This window comes from Passer domesticus, chromosome 13, assembly GCF_036417665.1.
Source record: "Passer domesticus isolate bPasDom1 chromosome 13, bPasDom1.hap1, whole genome shotgun sequence".
Classification (NCBI taxonomy): domain Eukaryota; kingdom Metazoa; phylum Chordata; class Aves; order Passeriformes; family Passeridae; genus Passer; species Passer domesticus.
In genome coordinates, this window is record NC_087486.1 from 12,805 (window position 1) to 36,179 (window position 23,375).

Sequence of the window (23,375 nt, forward strand, 5' to 3'; positions counted from 1 at the left end):
GGTGATGTGGGTGAGCATACTCATGCTGTGGTGCTTGTGTACTGTTTTGGGGTCCTGACAGGTGCAGGGGCTGGGGGGAGATGGCCCCCTCAATCTACTGTATGTAAAAAGAAGAAAAACTATATGTCTGGTGCAGCAGTAGAAACTTCCAGGCTCCCAGGGAGTAAATAGTTTCTAAATTTTTTTTTTTTTTTTTTTTTTTTACTCCTAGGGAGCCTGGAAGTTTCTACTGCTGCTTTTTTAGTTCTAAAGTCTAGAAAGAGAGACAAAGTGGAAAAAAAAAGGTAGAGAGAAAATAGAAGGAAAGAGTGAAACACAGTTAGAAAAAAAAGGAAGAGAAATGGAGAAAAGAGGGAGAGTGGAGAAGAAAAGAGAGTGAGAACAAAAGAGAGGAAAAACAGAGTGAAGAGAAGAGAGAGAAAAGAGAAAGGGTGAAGAGGGAGAAAAGAGAGGAGAGTGAAAAGAGGAGGGAGAAAAGAGAAGAGTGAAAGAAGAGAAGAGTGAAAGAAGAGAGAGGCAGGGAGAAAAGAGAAGAGAGTGAAAGGATAAGAGAGAGGGGGGGAAAGAGAAGAGAAAACAGAAGCGTGAGGACAGAGGAGGACAAGACAGTTAACAAGAGGAGTCAGAGTGAAAAGGAAGACAGGCTAGGATTAAAGTGAAAAAGGAAAGGAGTTAGACCAAAAAAGAAAGCAGGGAAAAGGGGAGGAGAGGGAAAAACAACAAGTGACTGTAGAAAAGAAGAACACAATTACAGTTAAGGCTAGACAAAAGAAAAAGAGAGTTAGAGAGAAATAGTAAAATACAGAAACAGAGGGAAAACAAATCAGGGAAACAGTTACACAAGCACAGACAGAGCTACAGGCACTGAGAAACCAACACAGGGCTTGAGACAGACAGAAAAGAAGCCAGAAACAGAAAAGTAAAGTGAGAGGTAAAAGGAACAAAGGCAGTGGAAAAAACCACACCAAATACAGACAGGGGCCGGAGGGGGGGTGGTGGGGTGGTGGTGTATCTTTATTAGGGTTGATTCCACTTTATTGATTGATTTTTCTCAATTACACTTCAGCAAAACACATGGAAACAGTGTATACAAATGCAAATACAGATACAATCCATACCCATGCTGGTAAAAGTCCAATTTACATACAGAGCAATATACAGCAATGCAAATACAGAACAACACAGAACAGTATAAGCCAAACACACAAACACAAGATAACCTTTTTTTTCTATTTTCATTACATTTTGCTTTATTTTTACAGGAACCCCAAAACAAAAGCGGCACGCAGAACGCAACACTCATCCATTGTAAACGTCTCCTTCACATTACACATAAACCCACCCTCGCTCACATCGCAACCGCCCTGCTGACCCCCAGCATGCATTCGTGCTGCTCCTCGGGAACGTGGTTCCCGGGAACCTCCAAAAAAAATCCTCCTGCCTGACAAAAACCCCGGTCCCGGGACGGTCCGCACCCAAACTTTGGCGATGAATGTCGCCTCGCAGACCGGCCGGGACCGAGGAAAAAAAAACCCAGCCGGGGGGGAAAAAAAAAAACCCCCCGGCTGGGGATTTTTTATTCTAAATTTTAAAATGTGTTGAAAAACCTGAAAGGAAAAAGTCATACACACAAGGTTAGAACCGCTCATCAACACACACACACCTCTCCTTTCGCTTACACACAAACCCACCCTCACTCACATCTCAACAGCCCTGCTGACCCCCAGCATGCATTCGTGCTGCTCCTCAGGAACGTGGTTCCCGGGAACCTCCAAAAAAAATCCTCCTGCCTGACAAAAACCCCAGTCCCGGGACGGTCTGCACCCAAACTTTGGCGATGAATGTCGCCTCGCAGACCGGCCGGGACCGAGGAAAAAAAAACCCAGCCGGGGGGGGGAAAAAAAAACCCCCCGGCTGGGGATTTTTTATTCTAAATTTTAAAATGTGTTGAAAAACCTGAAAGGAAAAAGTCATACACACAAGGTTAGAACCACTCATCAACACACACACACACACACCTCTCCTTTCGCTTACACACAAACCCACCCTCACTCACATCTCAACAGCCCTGCTGACCCCCAGCATGCATTCGTGCTGCTCCTCAGGAACGTGGTTCCCGGGAACCTCCAAAAAAAATCCTCCTGCCTGACAAAAACCCCGGTCCCGGGACGGTCCGCGCCCAAACTTTGGCGATGAACGTCGCCTCGCGGACCGGCCGGGACCGAGGGAAAAAAAACCCAGCCGGGGGGGGAAAAAAAAAACCCCCCAGCTGGGGATTTTTTATTCTAAATTTTAAAATGTGTTGAAAAACCTGAAAGGCAAACTTCACACGCACAAGGTTAGATCTGGTCAGCATACACTCGCACATGCAGAGACAAGCGGACACAGACGGTCGCTCGCACTCACGCAGACCCGCACGCTCTTCAACTTACACGCTCGCTGCAGCCCTACTTGAAACCCTGAACAACGTGCTTTGACGCGTCATCGGGCTGCCGCTCCTTGACGTCAAATGGTAGATTCCGGGAAAAGCGGTCACCTCGGGGACCTGTGAGACAACGGGAGGTAGTCAACAAGTGGCTGACGGCTAGGACTTGTCCCTGCTCTGGGCCCCTAAGTTTTCTATCCAAAATCCCATAGAAGATAGATGAATGGTAAAGTTTCTATAACTGTTCTACCTAACTGTGACTACATGCCAGGGCGGGGCAGCTCCGACTGTAAGTGGCGCAATATAAGCACGCACAATATAAGCCAACATAATTACATACCATACAAGTACATACAATATAAGCCAACATAATTACATACCGTACAAGTACATACAATATAAGCCAACATAATTACATACCGTACAAGTACATACAATATAAGCCAACATAATTAGACACAATATAAGCACATACAATATAAGCTAACAAAGATTCATACAATATAATTACATACAATATAAGCCAACATAGGTACATACAACATAAGCACATAGAATGTAAACCAGGACTTCGGATAACTCTCTGGAAGATTAATTCTTGAGCACCGTACCCTTTGAGAAGATGGAACCTACAGAACTATGGCAGTCACGTGAGGAGGGTGTAAGACACTCCCTATAGAAGCCCAAGAGAATAGCACAGGAAGAAAAAGGCACTACCACAGCTCAGACGGAAGATTGATGAGAACATCTTGTGTACTTCTTTGTGTCTCAAAAGAGAGATGGCAGAATAAGCAATGTCCGGGAAGGAACGCGAGTAAAATATGGCCGATACGGCACGGAATGATGCCGATACGGTGTCGAGATGTAACAAAGGCCTACGACACGGAAGACGATGGACACAGACTACATAACGCAGACATCGTAACGTAGACAACATAACAGACACAGGTGACATAACACAGACACAAGTGGAAACTGCCTAGCAGTTTCACCTTATGGACTCAAGATTCCTAGCGCAAGATGAGCCAGAGGCCAAAGATGCCAAAGGAAAGTGAGTCCTATAGCAATAGCGTGTGACGATGAAATGCAACTCCTTAAAAGAAGTTAGTGCCAAAGCAGTTAAGAGGATGCTCGAGAGGCTCGGTGGGCGTAGAGAAGGAAGCAAAGACGGCCAGGTGATGGTGGCTACAGCTCTGGACATGAAGGCGAGTTCCTCGGGAGAAAGATCCGTGACGACGTCGAGGGTCGAAGGAGGCTGACGACGCAAAGTTCGCGAGAACGCGGACACGGGTCGGAACTGCCCTGCCCGGCAAAGGCTCCGGTGAGGCCGAGGAGAAACCCTCTCCCTTTATTTCCGAGGGACCTGTTCCGCTACGGATTGCTCCGCTAAGCTAACGACACATGGCCTCCTGTGATAGTAAAGGTTTTTCCCCTTCTCCCAACTATGGGCCCCAACACTTAGCTTTTGGAAGATGAGCCGACAAAATCCATCCCCGGTGGGACATGGAAGTTGAGACTGTCTCGTGTGCTTCGGTGGTGCTCTCTCCAAACTTTGGCTACGAAGCTCCTCACGGTACCTAAGACAAAACAGAAAATGTGACTATTGCCCTCAAAAACAGTAATCCCCGGGACTCCTCCACACCACTGCCCCAGCTCACCTCAAATCTTGATTTGACTCCAGAGTCTGCCTGGAAGGTACCTGCAAAAAGAAAAGGTACACGCTTAGCATGCTGCTGCATAACACTCGCCTATGAGTCACCCTGCCTAAACAGACTCACCCCCTCACGTCTGTTCCTTGGCACACCGAGGGCAGTGATGGAACTGGCAAAGAAACAAAGCAAAAAAGCATGCTCTTTGTTTCTTTGCCTAACCTCCCTAACCTGACAAATAAGCCACAAGTACACCATAAGCTTGAACCCACCTGGCATTGGGCATCCTCAGCCGGCATGGATTGAAAGTGGACCGCCTGAAAAAAAAAAAAAACAGTGGATGCTTAGAGTTGCACCAGAAATTGAGACTCCAGCAATAGCAAGTGCTTCTGACCACTGGTCACTGCTCACCTTGACCACTTTGCCTTGACTGCTGCCAGACGGCTTTACTTCCTAAAATAAACAAAAAGAACAATGCTGTAACAGAGTCACCATTTACACTCCCCCTGCAGAGACAAACAGGGACTGATCTGCTCGAACCCACTCACCTGGGATAGGGAGTTCTGCCATGGATTTCATCCGTCTGCATCTGAAAGAGAGTCAGGACAAATGTCAAAGGGCAGCAGAAGAACTTCACAGCTCCAGACAACTTCCTAGGGTCAACCTAGGAATACCATCTAGAGTCCAACTAAACCCCACATTACACATTTCAAGCCCCCAGGATGTGTCCTATTACACCAGGCTACGCAGCAGGGCAGAGCAGCTCCGGCACAAACGTGTGCAGACACCCGTGACACGGGACAGGACAAACAAGGGGGACACAACAGGGACAGAAATCTCTTGATAAGAAGAATGACTGCAAGGACCGAGAGAATGCAACATTAGATGACTGAGGTGAGACTGATGGTGAGCCGATGAGGCTCAGAGAACTGTGGAGGAAGTATCTGCTAAGAGAATGGTTCCTTCTAAGAACTGCAAAGATGGATGCCTGTGAATCCTATGGTCAGAATCCTCTACCTATCCTCATATTCTTACAAGCCCTAATCCACAACAATGGATCCTTGCGATGCACAGCTGCCCATACAGCTCAGAACAAGACCTTAGAAGCATCCAGTCAGATGTCTTTGATAGAGAGGTGCAATTCTGATGCCTGTCCGAGCTCCTGAGTCAAAAGTCCTGTGGCATTGGTGCCAGACCAGGAAATGCAGAGAGCACAGATGCCAAAAATGATGCCAGGGTTTCTGATAGGCCCCTCAAAGGGCTAAAGTAAAAGATGTGCAACATGAGACATATAAACAACACATAAGGCACGTTAGACAAGTGACACAATACACTCCGGGACCGCTCTGCCCTGTGCACCTCAGCACTGGGATCAAAAGTGACACTTTCCCTTTATGTGGCCTAAGGGGACACTTCTTGGATAGCCTCATCCGCAAAGCTGATGCAAAAACCCCTCCTGGCAAGTCCCAACCCAGCACCCCACTTCCACCCCCTTGGGGCGTTGTAGCCCTTGACTTATCTCTCAGACATCTGGGGATGCCAATCTGCATCAGGTGCAAAAGAAGGCCACCTCGTCATCTGGGAAGTTCCTGCTGTCAAAGGGCTGCTGTCTCATAGCTACATTAAAGAAAACAAAACATCAGTGTATGGTCTTACCAGCACATTGCCCAAAACCCAACTCTTCCGCTACTCACCGTCTCATCAGGCCGTAAGCTTCAGCAACGCTTGGAGGCCGATGCCGTCGTCGCAGGGTGCGCCTGGGTTAAGGGGAGATGGGGAGATGTTGCATTGCTGAAACCTGAGCGGACCCTCGCTCCTCCTCCCTATTCCCCGACTCACCGCAACTCCTCGGTGGCTGCCAAAGGCCAGCCCGATGGCACCTTTAAACAGAAAGGTTCAGGGCTTCATCACAGAGTCCAGCAATACCTCCACAGGGCTCACAAGAGCAGCACACCCGGTCCATCGGCCGGTTGCGGATGGGGGCTTGGCATACTCTGAATGGATTGCCTAAAGCACACAAACAAGAGTGAAGGCTTAGAGTTGCACCAGAAATTGAGATCTCAGCAATAAAACCAGCTTCTGTCCGCTAGTCACCGCTCACCTTGACTGCTGATATCCGGCTTTATTTCCTAAAAATAAAAACAAAGAACAGTGCTGTAACAGAGTCACCATTTATACTCCCCCTGCAGAGACAAACACACAGGCCTACGACACGCTGACTGACCTGCTCGGGGCAACCCACTCACCTGGGATGGGGTGCTCTGCTATGGATTTTATCCATCTGCATCTGAAAGAAAGTCAGGACAAATGTCAAAGGGCTGCAGGATAACTTCACAGCTCCAGACATCCTGTGTCCGTCTACCAATACGGTCTAGAATCCAACTAAACCCCACATTACACATTTCAAGTTCCCAGGACTTGTCCTATTACACCAGGCTACGCAGCAGGGCAGAGCAGCCCGGGCACAAACGTGTGCAGACACCCGTGACACGGAACAGGACAAACAATGGGGACACAACAGGGACAGAAATCTCTTGACAAGAAGAATGACTGCAAGGACCGAGAGAACGCAACATTAGATGACTGAGGTGAGAGCCGATGAGGCTCAGAGAACTGTGGAGGAAGTATCTGCTAAGAGAATGGTTCCTTCTAAGAACTGCAAAGATGGATGCCTGTGAATCCTATGGTCAGAATCCTCTACCTATCCTCACATTCTTACAAGTCCTAATCTGCCATAATGGATCCTTGCAATGCACAGCAGTATGTACAGCTCAGAACAAGACCTGCAAAGACATCTGACTGGATGCTCCGAAAGAGAGGTGCAATTCCAATGCCGGTCCAAGCTCCCGAGTCAAAAGTCCTATGGCATTGGTGCCAGACCAAGAATGATGCCAGGGTTTCTGATAGGCCCCTCAAAGGGCTAAGGTAAAAGACATGAGATAGCCAAACAACACATAATGCACAATAGCCACGTGACACAACACACACCGGGACTGCTCTGCCCTGTGCAGCTCAGCACTGGGATTTAAAGTGACATTTTGATTTTGTGTGGCCTTAAGACAACATTTCCTGGATATCCTCATCTCCAAAGCTGACTCAAAAATCCCACCTGGTGAGTCCTGACACAGCAGCCCCCTTCCATCCCCTCTGTAAGTCACAGCCCTCAACTTATCTCTTGGATGTCCAGGAATGAGAATCCACATCAGGTGTAAAGGAAGGCCACCAGGCTGCCTGGGAGGTTTCTGCTGTCTCCTAGTCGATCAAGATAAAGAAAACCAGGCATCAGTGCATCATCGTAGCAGCACATCAACCAAAACCCAACAAGTCTGCTACTCACCGCCTCCTAAGAATGACCGGGTCCTCGGGCCGCACGCTTCGGCCGTGCTCCGAGACAGACGCCGTCGTCGCAGGGCACGCCTGGGTAAAGAGGAGACGAGGTGATGTAGCACAGCTGAGAACTGAGCGGACCCTGGCTCCTCCTCACTACCCCCCCAACTCACCACGACTCCTTGGCCATTCCTGAGGGCTACCCAAAAGGGACCTTTAATCAATTTCAAGGCTTCATGACACAGTCCTGCAATACCTCCACAGGGCTCACAAGAGCAGCAGACTTGGTCCATCAGCCGGTGGGTGACAGGGGCTTGGCATAACCGGAGTAGAATTGCCTAAGGCACACAAACAAGAACAAAGGCTTAGAGTCGCACCACAACTTGAGACCGGAGCAATAACTGCTCCTAACCACTGCTCACCTTGCCCACTTCAACTTGACTGTTGCTATAAGGCTTCACTTCCTAAAATAAAGAAAAAGAAAAATGTTGTAACAGAGTCACCATTTAAACTCCCCCTGCAGAGATAAACGGGGACAGACCTGCTTGGGGGAACCCACTCACCTGGGATGGGTGCTCTGCCATGGATTTTATCCGTCTGCATCTGAAAGAGAGTCAGGACAAATGTCAAAGGGCTGCAGGACAACTTCACAGCTCCAGACAACTTCCTAGGGTCAACCTAGGAATACCATCTGGAATCCAACTAAACCCCACATTACACATTTCAAGTTCCCAGGACTTGTCCTATTACACCAGGCTACGCAGCAGGGCAGAGCAGCCCGGGCACAAACGTGTGCAGACACCCGTGACACGGAACAGGACAAACAATGGGGACACAACAGGGACAGAAATCTCTTGACAAGAAGAATGACTGCAAGGACCGAGAGAATGCAACATTAGATGACTGAGGTGAGAGCGATGGTGAGCCGATGAGGCTCAGAGAACTGTGGAGGAAGTATCTAAGAGAATGGTTCCTTCTAAGAACTGCAAAGATGGATGCCTGTGAATCCTATGGTCAGAATCCTCTACCTATCCTCACATTCTTACAAGTCCTAATCTGCCATAATGGATCCTTGCAATGCACAGCAGTATGTACAGCTCAGAACAAGACCTGCAAAGACATCTGACTGGATGCTCCTAAAGAGAGGTGCAATTCCAATGCCGGTCCAAGCTCCCGAGTCAAAAGTCCTATGGCATTGGTGCCAGACCAAGAATGATGCCAGGGTTTCTGATAGGCCCCTCAAAGGGCTAAGGTAAAAGACATGAGATAGCCAAACAACACATAATGCACAATAGCCACGTGACACAACACACACCGGGACTGCTCTGCCCTGTGCAGCTCAGCACTGGGATTTAAAGTGACATTTTGATTTTGTGTGGCCTTAAGACAACATTTCCTGGATATCCTCATCTCCAAAGCTGACTCAAAAATCCCACCTGGTGAGTCCTGACACAGCAGCCCCCTTCCATCCCCTCTGTAAGTCACAGCCCTCAACTTATCTCTTGGATGTCCAGGAATGAGAATCCACATCAGGTGTAAAGGAAGGCCACCAGGCTGCCTGGGAGGTTTCTGCTGTCTCCTAGTCGATCAAGATAAAGAAAACCAGGCATCAGTGCATCATCGTAGCAGCACATCAACCAAAACCCAACAAGTCTGCTACTCACCGCCTCCTAAGAATGACCGGGTCCTCGGGCCGCACGCTTCGGCCGTGCTCCGAGACCGACGCCGTCGTCGCAGGGTACGCCTGGGTAAAGAGGAGACGAGGTGATGTAGCACAGCTGAGAACTGAGCGGACCCTGGCTCCTCCTCACTACCCCCCCAACTCACCACGACTCCTTGGCCATTCCTGAGGGCTACCCAAAAGGGACCTTTAATCAATTTCAAGGCTTCATGACACAGTCCTGCAATACCTCCACAGGGCTCACAAGAGCAGCAGACTTGGTCCATCAGCCGGTGGGTGACAGGGGCTTGGCATAACCGGAGTAGAATTGCCTAAGGCACACAAACAAGAACAAAGGCTTAGAGTCGCACCACAACTTGAGACCGGAGCAATAACTGCTCCTAACCACTGCTCACCTTGCCCACTTCAACTTGACTGTTGCTATAAGGCTTCACTTCCTAAAATAAAGAAAAAGAAAAATGTTGTAACAGAGTCACCATTTAAACTCCCCCTGCAGAGATAAACAGGGACAGACCTGCTCGGGGGAACCCACTCACCTGGGATGGGGTGCTCTGCCATGTATTTTATCTGTCTGCATCTGAAAGAGAGTCAGGACAAATGTCAAAGGGCTGCAGGACAACTTCACAGCTCCAGACACCTTGGGTCAACCTAGGAATACCATCTAGAGTCCAACTAAACCCCACATTACACATTTCAAGTTCCCAGGACTTGTCCTATTACACCAGACTATGCAGCAGGGCAGAGCAGCTCCGGCACAAATGTGTGCAGACACCCGTGACACGGGACAGGACAAACAAGGGGGACACAACAGGGACAGAAATCTCTTGATAAGAAGAATGACTGCAAGGACCGAGAGAACGCAACATTAGATGAGGTGAGACCGATGGTGAGCCGATGAGGCTCAGAGAACTGTGGAGGAAGTTTCTGCTAAGAGAATGGCTCCTTCTAAGAACTGCAAAGATGGATGCCTGTGAATCCTATGGTCAGAATCCTCTACCTATCCTCACATTCTTACAAGCCCTAATCTGCCATAATGGATCCTTGCAATGCACAGCAGTACGTACAGCTCAGAACAAGACCTGCAAAGATATCTGACTGGATGCTCCTAAAGAGAGGTGCAATTCCAATGCCGGTCCAAGCTCCTGAGTCAAAAGTCCTGTGTCATTGGTGCCAGGCCATAAAATGCAGAGATCACAGATGCCAAAAATGATGCCAGGGTTTCTGATAGGCCCCTCAAAGGGCTAAGGTAAAAGACATGAGACAGCCAAACACATAGAACGCACGATAGACAAGCGACACAATACACTCCGGGACTGCTCTGCCCTGCGCACCTCAGCATTGTGATCAAAAGTGACACTTGGTTTTTGTGTGGCCTAAGGGGCCACTTCTTGGACATCCCCATCTCCAAAGCAGGCTCAAAACCCCCTCCCTGTGAGGCCCAACCCAGCACCCCACTATCATCCCCTCTGTGGGTCATAGCCCTCGACTTATCTGCAGATGCTGCTCTGTGTCAGGTGCAGAAGAAGGCCGCCTCGCCGTCTGGGAAGTTCTTGCTGTCACCGGGCCGTTGTCTCTTAGTCAGCTGCATTCAAGAAAACAGAGCATCAATGCCAGATCTTGGCAGCACATCGGCCAAAACCCGACAATTCTGCTACTCACCATTCTCCTAACAATGCCTGGGTCTCTTATGAATGCCGCACGCTTCCGCTGCGCTCAGACGCTGACTCGTCATCGCAGGGTTCACCTCGGTTAAGAGGAGAGAGGGTGATGTGGCATTGCTGCAACCAGAGTGGACCCTCGCTCCTCCTCCCTATTTCCCAACTCACCGCAACTCCTCGGCTGTTGCTAAAGGGTCCCCGGGTGACACCTTTAAATAGAAAAGGCAGAGGCTTCATCATCAAGTCCGGTAATACTTCCACAGGGCTCATGAGAGCAGCGATCACAGTCCATCGGCCAGTGTGTGACGGGGAGTTATGCATACTCCAAATGGATTGCCTAAAGCACACAAACGAGAATGCATGCTTACAGTTACACCAGAAATTGAGATCTCAGCAATAACAACAACTACTGTGCACTGGTCTCTGCTCACCTTGACCACTTTGCCTTGACTGCTGCTAGATGGCTTTACTTCCTAAAAATAAACAAAAAGAACAATGCTGTAACACAGAGTCACCATTACACTCCCCCTGCAGAGACAAATGGTAACTGACCTGCTCGGGGGAACCCACTCACCTGGGATGGAGTGCTGTGCCACCGTTTTTATCCATCTGCATCTGAAAAAAAGTTAGGACGAAAGTCAAAGGGCTGCAGGATAACTTCACACCTCCAAACATCTTGTGTCCATCTAGGAATACCGTGTAGAATCCGACTACACCCCACACTACAAATTTCGAGTCCCTGAGACTTGTCCTATCGCACCAGACTATGCAGCGGGGCAGAGCAGCTCCGGCACAAATACGTGCAGGCACCCGTGACGCAGGACATGACAAACAAGGGGACGCTAAACACGACACATTATGCTACACACCGTGTGAGGCAAGGATGAGAAAAAAGTTCCTGGCAAGATTTATAATGTCAAGGACCAATAGAATGCCAAAAGAGATGACTGATGCTAAGGTGACAGTGGATGGAGAAGGCTTTTCCAACCAGCACAAGAAAGGACTGGAACAGAGTGACCTAAGAACTGTTAGTCATGATGATCAAGATGGCTGTGAGACAATGCTATGTTTCTCCATATCATACAATCTTACAAGCCCCTGGATATTACAGCTCATGGCTGGAAAGGATGGATAGCGATACAGCCAGGCACAAGGCCTCAAGAGACGTATGACTCGATGCTTCCGAGATGTGACTCGGAGACGCGGCCGAGCCCGCCGGTAAAAGAACAAATTATATTGGCAGCCTGCCGAGAAGTGCGAGCCTTCGAGAACCTAGAGAAGATGGCTGATGCTTGTGGTAAGGGCCTTGACGGGAAAAGGCAGATATCTGATCCAAGAAGCCCCAAAGACACAGTAGGTAACACAGTACACCGGACAACACAGAGACCGGAACTGTTCTGCACTGCGCACCCTACAGCTGCATTCAGAGGTAGAGTGTCTCCCTTGAGCTGTCTTAAGAGGCCACTTAGAGGACATCCCTTTACCCCCTGCTAATTTTTAAATCCGTCCCAGGAATTTCCAACCCGCTACTCTCTTATCATCCCACCTCCAGGCCGTGGCCCCTGACTTATCTTCTGGATGACCGGTGATGTGAATCCAGGTTGAACCTGAAATGAGTCTGCCACAGAGCACCTCTGCCACAATCGCGTGTTAACCTCTCAGTCAGCTGCAATAAAGTAAACCAAAAACAATGTATGAGTTTTGTGTTACGTGGGCCAAATCCCAGCAAGCCCTCTCCTGAGTGTGCCTGGGTCCTCAAGTCTCCGGCTTTATCCTGAGTCCAAGGCTGTGGCTGTTATTATGAGTGGCACCTGGCTTAGAGAGAGGCAAAGTTACATGGCATTTCTGTGACTGCAGTGGATGAGCTTGTGTGCTGTAAGACATGTAAATGCTTCTGCCACAATTGTGAAAAGCCTTGGGAGGCCCTCAAATAGACACTGTTTCTCACCCAGCTGCCTTCAAGACCCCCCACAATAACTCTTAACCCCATACCTGCTCACCCTCCCCTCTCCCTGCTCACCTTCCCTCTCCTAGTCACAATCCTCAATCTCAAACATCATCTTTGACACAAGGCAGGTCCCTTTTGTGATGTGATGAATCTGCTGAAAAAGGGGGGTACTTGACACAACCTGGGATTTCTGGAAGTTGTGCTCCTCCTAAAAAAAAACCCAAAAAACCAAGAACAAAACCAGAAATTACAAAAGCACCTTACCACCCCTAAACATAGAATCTAATATCATGGACTTAAAGACTCCCTGTGTTCAATATTTCTTTTTCCACAGTACCTTCAAAGCCTCTGTTGCTCCACATGCCCAAAAGCACCTGCTGAAAACAAGCTGAGATGAGCTAAAAGGGCCTCTTCACTGAAATGAGAGGAGAGCTCTTATACCAGCAGATCCCAGAGAGGGAATGAAGCCCCTCTGCAAAGGCTGGGGTTAATATACCCCTGATGGTGCCCGCCTCTCATTCCCATGGCACCCAGGAAAAGGGAGGGGGCAAAACCCACCGGGTATAAAAGCCCTCGGAGCGGCTGCAGCTGTTTGGCTCCTCTGACTTGAATTCAAGGGGACTAAAGTGATTATTACAGGAGAAAACTCTTCAGGAAAATGATAATACTTTTCCATTTTGCTGCAACTACTTGGAGCAAAAGGGCAGAAAACCGGTAAGAAATAAAACTTTGCGTTTAGGCAGCGTAGCTAGATAAATTAGGTAATTTGCTGTTAATTTACATAATTATTCCTTAGTGATGGCTAAGTAGTACTTCATGTGTGACTAAGTAGGGTGAAGAAGAATATTAATGATATGAATAACCTAAGTCTCCTTGGGATCTCTAGTAGGTCTATCTACATTATGAACAAAAATAAGAAAAATAATAGTCTCCCAGGCAGTGTAAGGGTTAAGTACATGCCAGGCTCATCCTTCTCTGAGATATTTGTTCCTAGGACACAGAAAGGAGTACCCTGAAATGTAATTTTAAACCCTTAAAATACTGAAAAAGGCAGAGCTTCCTTCAAGTGAACCCCTTAAATGAGGAAAAGTTACTTCCACTGAAACTATGGCAAATAAATGGCTTCTTCACATTGATTTAATCCTCTGAAATATCAGGAAAAGAGGGATTTTCCTCCCTTTAGATCTCTCCAGTCATTAAAAAAGAGGGATTTTTCCCTCAATCCAAACCCTTAAGGAGGATGGACGGCTGGGCTTCCCCCTCAATTTAAGCCTTAGAACAACAAAAAGGGAGCGGTTACCCTTAATTCAAACACATAAAAAACATCGTCAAGGTTTTCCCCTTCTGTTTAAACTGGAAAATAATGGAAAATGGGGACTCCCTGTCAATTAACACCCCTAACACTGTAGAAAAGGCAGGGATTCTTTCAACTGAGACTATTAAAATTGCAGGGGATGTAGATTTCCTCACAATTTGAACACAAAAAATAATGGAAAAGTAAGCCTTTTCCTTCAATTTAAGCCTCTTTTCTCCTAATAACCCCTCTCTTTTCTGGGAGTGCTGTGGAGGGTCGTGGGTTCTATGGAGAGACTGACACAATAAAAGGGGAAAGCTGAAAGCTCGTCCCTGGAACCCCACACGCTGCCCGGCCCACTCAGGTGCTGCCCCTTGGCGAGAGGGTTCTTCCCTTGGCATTTTCTCAAAGTGATGCTCTGTGCCCGGGTGGGTCCAGCTGCTCCCTGGTCCCTGCTGGATGCTCCAACCATAGCTCCTGGAGGGAGGCTTGGGATACCCCCATTAGCCCCTCTGGACGAGCAGCTCCCTGTGCAGGTGTGCCCGGGTAGCCCTCTGAAAGCGGCTGGTCGCATGGGGGGCTGCTAGACCTTGGAGTGGGGGGGATGAGGTGAAGAAAGGTCCTGTGGGAGTTCCCTCCCCTACACAGCCCTTTGTCTGCCCCTTAAACAATGGGGTGCCAGACTTTCCTTTCCAAGGAAATGAACTGTCCTTCTCTGTGTGCCCGTGGCCAAAACTGGGATTCTGCCTCCAAAATTCCGTACGTCTTAGCTTTGCAATTACCGAGGAAATTCTCCACAGATCATAAGCGGTTACTGGCACTTTTTCTTCTATAGCTGTTACTGACTTGTGTTTGTGTTGAAGCTTTTGACAAACCCCTTGAGGTGTCAGGGGTTTGGCTGGGTTGTCTACACCTAATCCTGACCGAACCTGAGCATCCCCCCTCGCTGCTCCACCCTGAATTTCAGTGAAATATTGATACAGTTTATAAATACTCCCTTTTTCTGCTTCTCAGTCTTTGCCCAGGCATCTGCAGGGAACAGATTTACTCCACCCTTTGCTCTTGAAGGCAGCTCTCCGGCCCAAATGCCAGTTCTCGCAGACACAATCTAAGCAGACAACTACTACAGATGTTTGCTTTTAAAGTAAAATTTTTATTACCTCTGGCAAAATGATGAAAAAAAATACATGTATTAATGGTCATCAGGGAAAGCTTTTCAGAGAAGAAAATATCCATTTTGGTACCAAAGATCTCATTTTCACAATAATGCATTCTTTTACGTTTGGAAATCTTGCCAGTATAACACATGAGAAAATTGGTATTTTGAAATTGGGTCATTTTGATATTTTGCTGAATATCAATATTTGAAACTGTATTATTTTGGTATTTTGGAACCTGGTATTCTGGTATTTTCAAACTGGGCTACTGTGGTAATTTGAAACTGGGTTACATTGGTATTTCTGGGTTTGTTGTTCCAGTATTTTAAAAGTGGGTTACTTTGATATTTCTCAACTTGCTGTTCTGGTAATTTGAACCTGGGTTTTTTTGGTATTTTGGAACGTGGTGTTCCAGTATTTCAAAACTGAGATTTTGAAACGTGGCTTTCTGATACTTTGAAATTTGGGTTTCTAGTATTTTGAAACCGGGTTATTCTGATATTTTGGAACCTAGTGTTTTGTAGGCTTTTTTCTGTCTTTTGTAATATGAGATTTTAGTGCTTTTATAACCCGGGGGTTTGGTATTTCGTAATCTGTGCTTGGCAGGTACCTGGGGCATCCTAAGTTGAGTCTCCTGGCTTCATTTGCTGTCTTCCACTACAATTAACCTGGCACAGGAACCGTCAAATCGCAGACTATATGATGAGACGTTTCCTGAAACAGAAATAAGTTCCAGCTGCAGCAAAGCCCACCGCCACACTTAGAAACTCTTCAGCAAAGCGATGCCTAGGCAGTAAGACAGTGTGTGAGCCCTGCAAAAGCTGTAGCTATGCAGAGAGAAATAGTTACTTTGTAACAGGATATGAATGGAGCACATTTTAAAATCAGCAAATTTAGCAGAACAAGCTAACTGCAAAAAGCTAACAACTGGCTATCTGAGTAGACAATTCTATACGGTGTGTGCAGTAAACAGAGGTGAAAAGTCTGAGCCCAAGGAAGACTTACGAGCCTTCATCCAAAATGACCACCAGGTGTCTGACCACAACCTTGGACTGCAACCGCTCATGTATTCATGTAATCAGAAAACGTTACAATATGAAGGTTAGGAAAGTATAATGTGCATGTTAACTAAAACAAGTACAAAAGCTAGTAATGTGTGAGGAATGGACAAGTGAGTCTGTGGTCGAGCTATCTCCCTCACCCCTAGCGTCGAATAAACAAATACCTGCTCTATAGGCCTTATGCTATCAAGTACTGTTTTCTTGCCTAGTTTTCAAGCATCGCTCTGGTGACCTCGCGGCGGGACGGGACTCTCTGCCTGGCTGCAAGATCTGTTGGAGCTGGGGACTCCCTCGGCGTGCGCTGAGAATTTCTTGGAGGGACTCCACGCTTCACCGGCTCTCTGCAAGGATAGACAAGAACCCACTACAGGAAATACAGGTATTTGATGATTGTTCTGGAATTTTGTTTCAGGTCTCTGTTAAGTAGGTCCTGTAAGACATACCACACAGGGTGCTGTATCACAGGTGAAATTCCTGAAGTTGATGCAAGGCCTTAGAGTCCCCAAAAGAAGTCCAATGCCTTTTGGTATTGGCCTTGGCATTTTGGGTTTTGATTGTGGTATTCGTTATTTTGTACATTTTGTGTTTTAAGAACATTAGTTGTTTCCCTTGTGTGTTTTAGGAAACTCATTTTGTGTCCTATCATACCCCAATTCCTTGTGTATTGTGTGGAAGTGGCTTTGTGCACAAAAAATCCTTTTGTTTACGTTGCTTGTCAGTACTTGTCAGAAGAGAATAGTGGTGCCGGGCGACTCAGAGATGCCCAGTGTGTGTTAAGTGTAGTACATGGGGAATAAAGATAAAGAAAGTAGAAGTACTAACACAGAATGTACAAGTGTGGAAATTTGGATAGCATTAAAAATGGGTAACACAGGAAGTAAAAATGTTATAAAAAACTGCTAGGATATATTTTAGCACATTGGAAAAATCTGGGAGGAGTCCCAAGGGGTAATTTCAAGACAGGTAATCCAGTGGTGGCCTTTGCATAAAGTGGAAAGTGGTGAAAAGTAGCTCTCTAATGGAACTTTAAATTTAACCCGAGTGGCAGAAGCAATGTGGCATCGATTCGGCCCCACAAGACCCTTTGGTTCTAGCTGTGGAAAGAGATATCAGGTGGAAAATAAAGAGACGTTGTTCAGCATGTAGTATACGGCAGAGATGTTTGAAGTAGGCAGAAAAGCATGAGGAAGACAGTGTCATGGATGTCTGAGACTTACCAGGCCAGCTGTACACTCTCCACCGGCTGCTCCTCCCCTTCAATTAAGCCCGAGTGGTAGTAAGGATGAGATGGATGATCCTGGTGAGCGGACAAGTTCAGGAACCACGATGATAGCACGTACAAAGAGTAAAACCAAGAAAGCTTTGCTTTTGGTCGCCCCCTTAAGGCAAGCAGTGGGTCCCACAGGAGAAGCTGTGCAGGAAGGTCCCCTTTTCCACTAGCGACCCGAATAGGTGGCCAGGACAAGTTTGGAATTATAGAGGAGACCCAAGCAAAGTAGCAAAAAGGATGGAGTTAGTAGTCAGGAATCAAAACCCAGATTGGGGTGATATTGATTTAATGCTGACAGAACTAACAGAAAAAGAGTTAGCGACAAACACAGCCAGAGCACATGTGCAGGGACAAACTGCCAGTGGAGCCTTACCAAGGTACAGTGGACCAGTTGTTTCCTATTGTAAAACCTGAATGATGCAGGCAGCTATGCGACGTTAACTAAGTACCAGGATCTAGTCAAATTTGGGCTAGAAAATGCTATTCCAAAAGCAGTTAACTGGTCAATTAAACATGGACAGCATGAGTCACCCACTGACTTTGTGGACAGGCTCCAAGCAGCGATGTGTAAATTTGCAACCCTAGATTCCCTGTCAGATATGGGAAAGCAACAGTTAGCTTCTCCTGATGTTAGAGCAACCGAGCCCAAATATTGGGCAGAAACTTCAGAAACTGAAGGAGCCTGTAAACAGAGATTTAGAGGCATTAATGGGAGAAGCATGGAGGGTGTACAATAGATCAACAAAAGAGGAAAGAACTCACTACAGCCATACTGGCAGCTCTGGATCAGCACCGGTGTTGAGGGTGTGGGTGAGGCAGGAATACCAGAGGCAGAGGAGGTTCAAACCAACCACAGATTAAGCTGGGGCCAAATGAATGCGCATCTTGTAAGAAAGAAGGACACTGGAAACACCAGTGCCTGTAGTTAGCAGACAAAGTACAAGAAACTACTGTAGCCACTCTAGATTATAATGAATGATGGGGACCACCAGATCTTACCTAGTGTACCTGCTGGTTAAAATACAGCCGTGGAATGATAAAGGAGTTGAATTTTTAGTAGCTACTGGAGCCACGCTTTCGATCTTAAATCAAGCATTGATACCTAAAAATTAGAAACACATTCAAGTAGTAAGAGCCACCGACCAGCCAGAAAATGCATTCTTCCTGAAACCACTTATATATAAAATCGGGAAGAAGACAGGAATACACCAGTTTCTTTATTTACCTCATTCACCCAAATCTCTGCTAGGCAGTGATTTGCTTGAAAATTTAAAAGCTACAACTGAGCCTAGAGAAGAAGAAATTAAGGTATCTGAAGACAAATTTATTTTAGCATTAGGACTGACAATTGACATAAGACTAACAAACAGTAACTATTTAGAGCAAATGCCTAATCAGTATGGCATACTGATATGCAATCAAGATCAAAATAGGCAGACCCTTTTTACATTGAACTACAGACAGGAGTTAGGCCAGTAGTTAGAAAGCAATACCCTTTAAGGTTGGAAGACAGAAAAGGAATAGAGCAAATAACCAATAAATTCCTGACATGAGGATTGTTGAAAGAATGAAAATCAGAATTTAATACTCCTATATTACCAGTAAGGAAACCTATCGGAACTTAGAGTACTGCAAGATTTATGGGCAATTAATGGAGTTGCTAAAAGTATTCACCCAGTAGCTGCAAATCCCTATACCTTGCTAACTAAATTTCAAGGTGGTTTTATTTGGTTTTCAGAGATAGATGTTAAAGATGCTTTCTGCAGCTGTTGCAGATTGCTCTGTCTGGTTGTGGAAGTATTGGTAGTCACTCTGGGGTTATGACTTGCTGCTTCCGGTTTTTACAGTGTCTGGTGGTGGAGCAATAGGTCATCACTTCCCAGTTCTGACTCTCTGGTTTAGATTTACTCTCTCTGGTGGCGGAAGTGTTCCTATCCACCCTGTCCCTCACACCCTACTTTTTTGGGTCCTACGCTACCACGCTACAGACTGGTGGGAGTAAGATTCATCCCTGAGAACCATTACACAGATATCCTTGAACATTTCAACTTCAATGTGAAGATTGTAGGAACTTCCTGAATGCTATCCCCTAATACAGCAACAAGGCAAAGTTGCTCACCCACCCTGGATCTTCAAAAAGTAGAGTACAAGGTTTAAACAAGCCTCGTGGCTTGAGGGGCATCATCTGCCCCAAAAGCCCAGCTCTGCAACCAAATGAAATTAGTATCACAAACAGATCAATGAACACCAGATACACGGGACACTGTCAGCTTGGACCTGTAATTAAATTGGCAATGGAAAAACGTAAGCCCAGAGGTTCCCATGAGAAAGTGCAAAATGTACTGAACGCTGTTTCCAGAAAGTGCCCGTGTTGTTATTTAAAGGTGTGGCTCAATTAAGGAGCAATACCAGTAAAACCCACAGACAAAAAGCCTGGGTTTGTTTGTTTGTTTTTCTTTTAAAAAATTAAACTATCCAAAGTATGGTTCAGTAATTCAGGTGAGTTCAGCCTGCCACTTTCTGTTGAAAAAGGATTAACTAAGTCTACTCTCTAAGATATAAAGAGCAGTTACATTTATTAAGGAGGTGGAACACACGGTATCATTTTCCCACTGAACCTCAGCCACAGCAGAAGCTTTTCTCTACCCCAGGAGCTGCAAGGAATTTGGGCAGGTGAATGACATCAGAGAATCACTGTAAATTCAAAGGCAGAAAGAGAAGATCTACCACTAAAGGCAGAAAAAGGGGAAAGGTTTTAGGAAACATCTCTGTGGTCTAATTAATAATTATTTCCAATTCTTCAGTGAGAACAGGACCTGCAGCAATTAAGGCTGCACAGTCCATAGCAGTGAGAGCTCAGCACACATCCAGAGAGGCAGTTCCAGCATCTAAAATTAAAAAAAAAAAAAAGAGAAAGTTGATTTATTTTGTTTTAAAGTTACTTTAAGTTCATTTAAGAACAGGAAAAGAAGAGAAACCACACAGACTTCCAATGCAATGCTCTAAAACCAGCAAGAGATTTAGTCTTGTGTATTGAATGTTTAAAATCAATGCATAATTACAGAACACTTATTTCCACAAACAGAACCTAAGATTCACGTCCCAAAGTGCATTTTTTAATGCACTTTAACTGCAAGCATCTTCAGAACAAAATGCTGCTGCTGCACATTCCCTTCAACTTTGTGTCCTACTTCCAACTTCAAATCTCTGGCTAATTAGGAAGAAACCTTTTAGACAGCATTCAAAGATCCACTGTTGATGTTCTGTTCAAAAAAACTGGTAGTAAGATTCCCTCAACTGAGCCTGTCCCTTCATTTCCTTATGCTCCGGTCTTTTTTCAAGTATTCTGAAGAAAAATATAGGCAAAAGCATTAAAAATGGTAAAACTAAACTCATTCACTCCATAGCTTAACCACGCTTCTTTGACTAATGTTTAGATTTTGCTAAGGTGTGGTTAAAAGTATTTCAAGGCGGCTATGACTAGAATTCCTGTAAATGCAGGCAAATCTAGACACCTAGGTCCAGTTCACACGCTAAGCTCATAGAATGCCACATGTCAGAATGCACCAGGCAGTTCAGTGACTCGCTACGTAGCTGGGCACATTCTGGTAGATAACCTGAGAGCTACACAGACTGGTGCAGTCAAACAAGTGCAGTAATTAGGGTAAACAGATTTTAGATATTCATTATGTAACATGTTTTCATGAGCTTCTAAAGCCATCCCTGACTACCCTGGTCAGATTGAAAAACAGCCGCAGACATAAAAAGTAATGCTCAGTCTGTTTTAAAGTTTTAACTGCATCTTGCCAAAAGGATGAAAGCATTCTGTGCCTTTTAGTGATCAAATTGAAACTCTTTCTCCCCATCTCTCCAACTCCAATGTCTGCAGATCTCTTACTGATCAACAGCTGTACTGCTACAGGAGAAGCCCACTATCACAGTAGCTGGGATAGGAGAAGTCACATCATATTAGCCAGGTCAACCTAGAGGACATGAATAGCAGAACTTTCAACTATCAACATTTACCAGTAGCATTATTGTCTAATATCATACATGTTTGGAGATGTAAAAATGGGGTATGAAAAGCTCACAAAAGATAAGCCTATATGCTTCTTAAAAAAAAAAGGGATCAAAAAGCATACTTTGATAATGCTTTTTGTATTTATGGAAGTGAAATATTGAAACACTGAAAATACTTCTGTGACAGCACCATTTTGGTTATGACAGTGCCAAAAAATTATGACAAATTGAAGGCTGGAAAGTGCTAGAGATTATGTATAAGCGTCAGCCTCAGCAATTTAGAAGAGAGAGTTTCATTCAAGACCATAAATGATTAGGGTATCAGTCAAGGCTGATCTTTGATTATAGCAGAAAAGCTTAACTATTTTTAAAGTTCTTGTTCTTTAGCTACATCTCACATCTCATCCTAGAGTCTTTGTGCACTTTAAAACATGCAATCTCTTTTTTAGGTTTAACTAGTACTTATTAGGGCTACATTAAGATAATGCACACAGGTAAAAACATGGGATGTTTAGCTCAACAATCACACCACCAAGCCCTCCTCATAAATTTATTATCTGCACTCAAAACTCTTCAGGATACTAAAGTCTATAGAGCCACAAACAGAAAACATTTGAAATAAACTACCACTTATACCAAAAAGTCACCAAACATGCTAGCCCTAGTTAACAGTGCAGTTTGCTTTAGAAGGGGTCAGTCCTAGTTAATAATTTGGTTTAGAATGGGTCAAAGACACTCTTCAGGAGCCAGTCTTCAGCTGCTACACTCAGCTTTAGTCCAACCAGACTGCGGTGAGCACCTACTTGGGGACAGCCCTTCTAAGGGCATCTGCCACAGCTCAGATCACCTTCAGTCTGCCAGCTACCACTTCAGAGTCTACAAAGTTATTTTTCTTGGGGCTACCTGAGGTCTTGCTCAGATGCACAAAGTCCGGACACATACGAGTGAAAGCCCTAAAGGAAAGAAAGGCCCATGACCACGTACCTATTCACTACGAAGTCTCTGCCTGTATCTCTTTTCTCCGTGTTGTCTCATCTCTCCAGTCAGGGCCCATGAGCTACTCAGTAAGAGCAGTTCTCAGTCACAGCAGAAATATCTGTAACAGTTCATTTTACCAGCTTTACAGAAAGTCTCCAGAGGCATTTCTAGAAAACAAAAAGAAGAAATGTAACACGTCACATAGCGTACCACACCAGATACTCAGGGCTCCGAGTATGCGCGAACTAATTTTTAGCTCCTTATTTCTAAGGGAAAAGAAAACAGAACAGTCATTTTTCCTCTAGTGCAATTAAAGGGCAAACCAGCCACCTAGTCCAGGACTATCGCCACGTAAACGGTCGCTTACGGAAAGAGTCTGCAGAGAAAAAGCCTGGGTGGACAAGGTCACCGGCCTCTGCAGCGCTCCCCAGGTTAGACGGTATCCTACCTACTTCGGAGGCGCGTAAGAAGAGCGACGCAGTCCTTGTCAAGGAAAACGAAGAGTAACCAGCAGCGAAGAAGCGCTGATGGTCGGCCTGGGCTCCAGCGGCCTTTGGGAGCCCCACGGAGAGCCGCGGCGCGCCGCCCGGAGGCGCGTGACCCACCGCCGGTGCGGGCCCGCCCCCGCCGACGAGGGCCTCCCGAGGGGCGGGGGCGGAGGGGGAGAGCTGGGGGAAAGGGGAGGGGGAGTGCGCCGCAGCATCACGGCGGCTGCGCGGCGCAGCCCCGGAACGCCTGAGCCGGAAACTCCTTTTTTGGGCCGCGGAAGTTCCATAATAGGCGTGAAGGAAATTCCAAATTTGGTCGGTGCGGTTCCGGACGGGAAACTGAGGGGACGGGGCTTCTGTTCAGCCGGAGCCGCCCCCGGCGCGCTCCTGGCGCTGGCGCGGCACCGCGATCGCTCGAG

At 46.3% G+C, this 23,375-nt stretch overlaps 2 long non-coding RNA genes across 7 annotated transcripts; both read right to left on the bottom strand.

Annotated features, from left to right (window-relative positions):
- Positions 1 to 9,476: 9,476 nt before the first annotated feature.
- On the bottom strand, positions 9,477 to 13,143 carry LOC135280298 (uncharacterized). The gene is made up of 8 exons (XR_010347310.1): positions 13,026 to 13,143; positions 12,761 to 12,896; positions 12,287 to 12,406; positions 11,315 to 11,355; positions 11,172 to 11,213; positions 10,742 to 11,077; positions 9,619 to 10,664; positions 9,477 to 9,519 (listed from the first exon to the last, which is right to left on the bottom strand). It is a non-coding gene; the product is annotated as an uncharacterized LOC135280298 (long non-coding RNA).
- A 1,971-nt stretch (positions 13,144 to 15,114) lies between these two features.
- Positions 15,115 to 23,170, bottom strand: LOC135279945 (uncharacterized). 6 transcript variants are annotated; one of them, XR_010347085.1, is made up of 4 exons: positions 22,917 to 23,170; positions 22,475 to 22,635; positions 18,233 to 20,358; positions 15,115 to 17,497 (listed from the first exon to the last, which is right to left on the bottom strand). It is a non-coding gene; the product is annotated as an uncharacterized LOC135279945 (long non-coding RNA). The 6 variants fall into 6 exon arrangements; XR_010347086.1 differs by having other exon boundaries at positions 15,115 to 16,541; positions 17,418 to 20,358; XR_010347084.1 differs by having other exon boundaries at positions 15,115 to 15,853; positions 16,406 to 20,358.
- Positions 23,171 to 23,375: the final 205 nt, after the last annotated feature.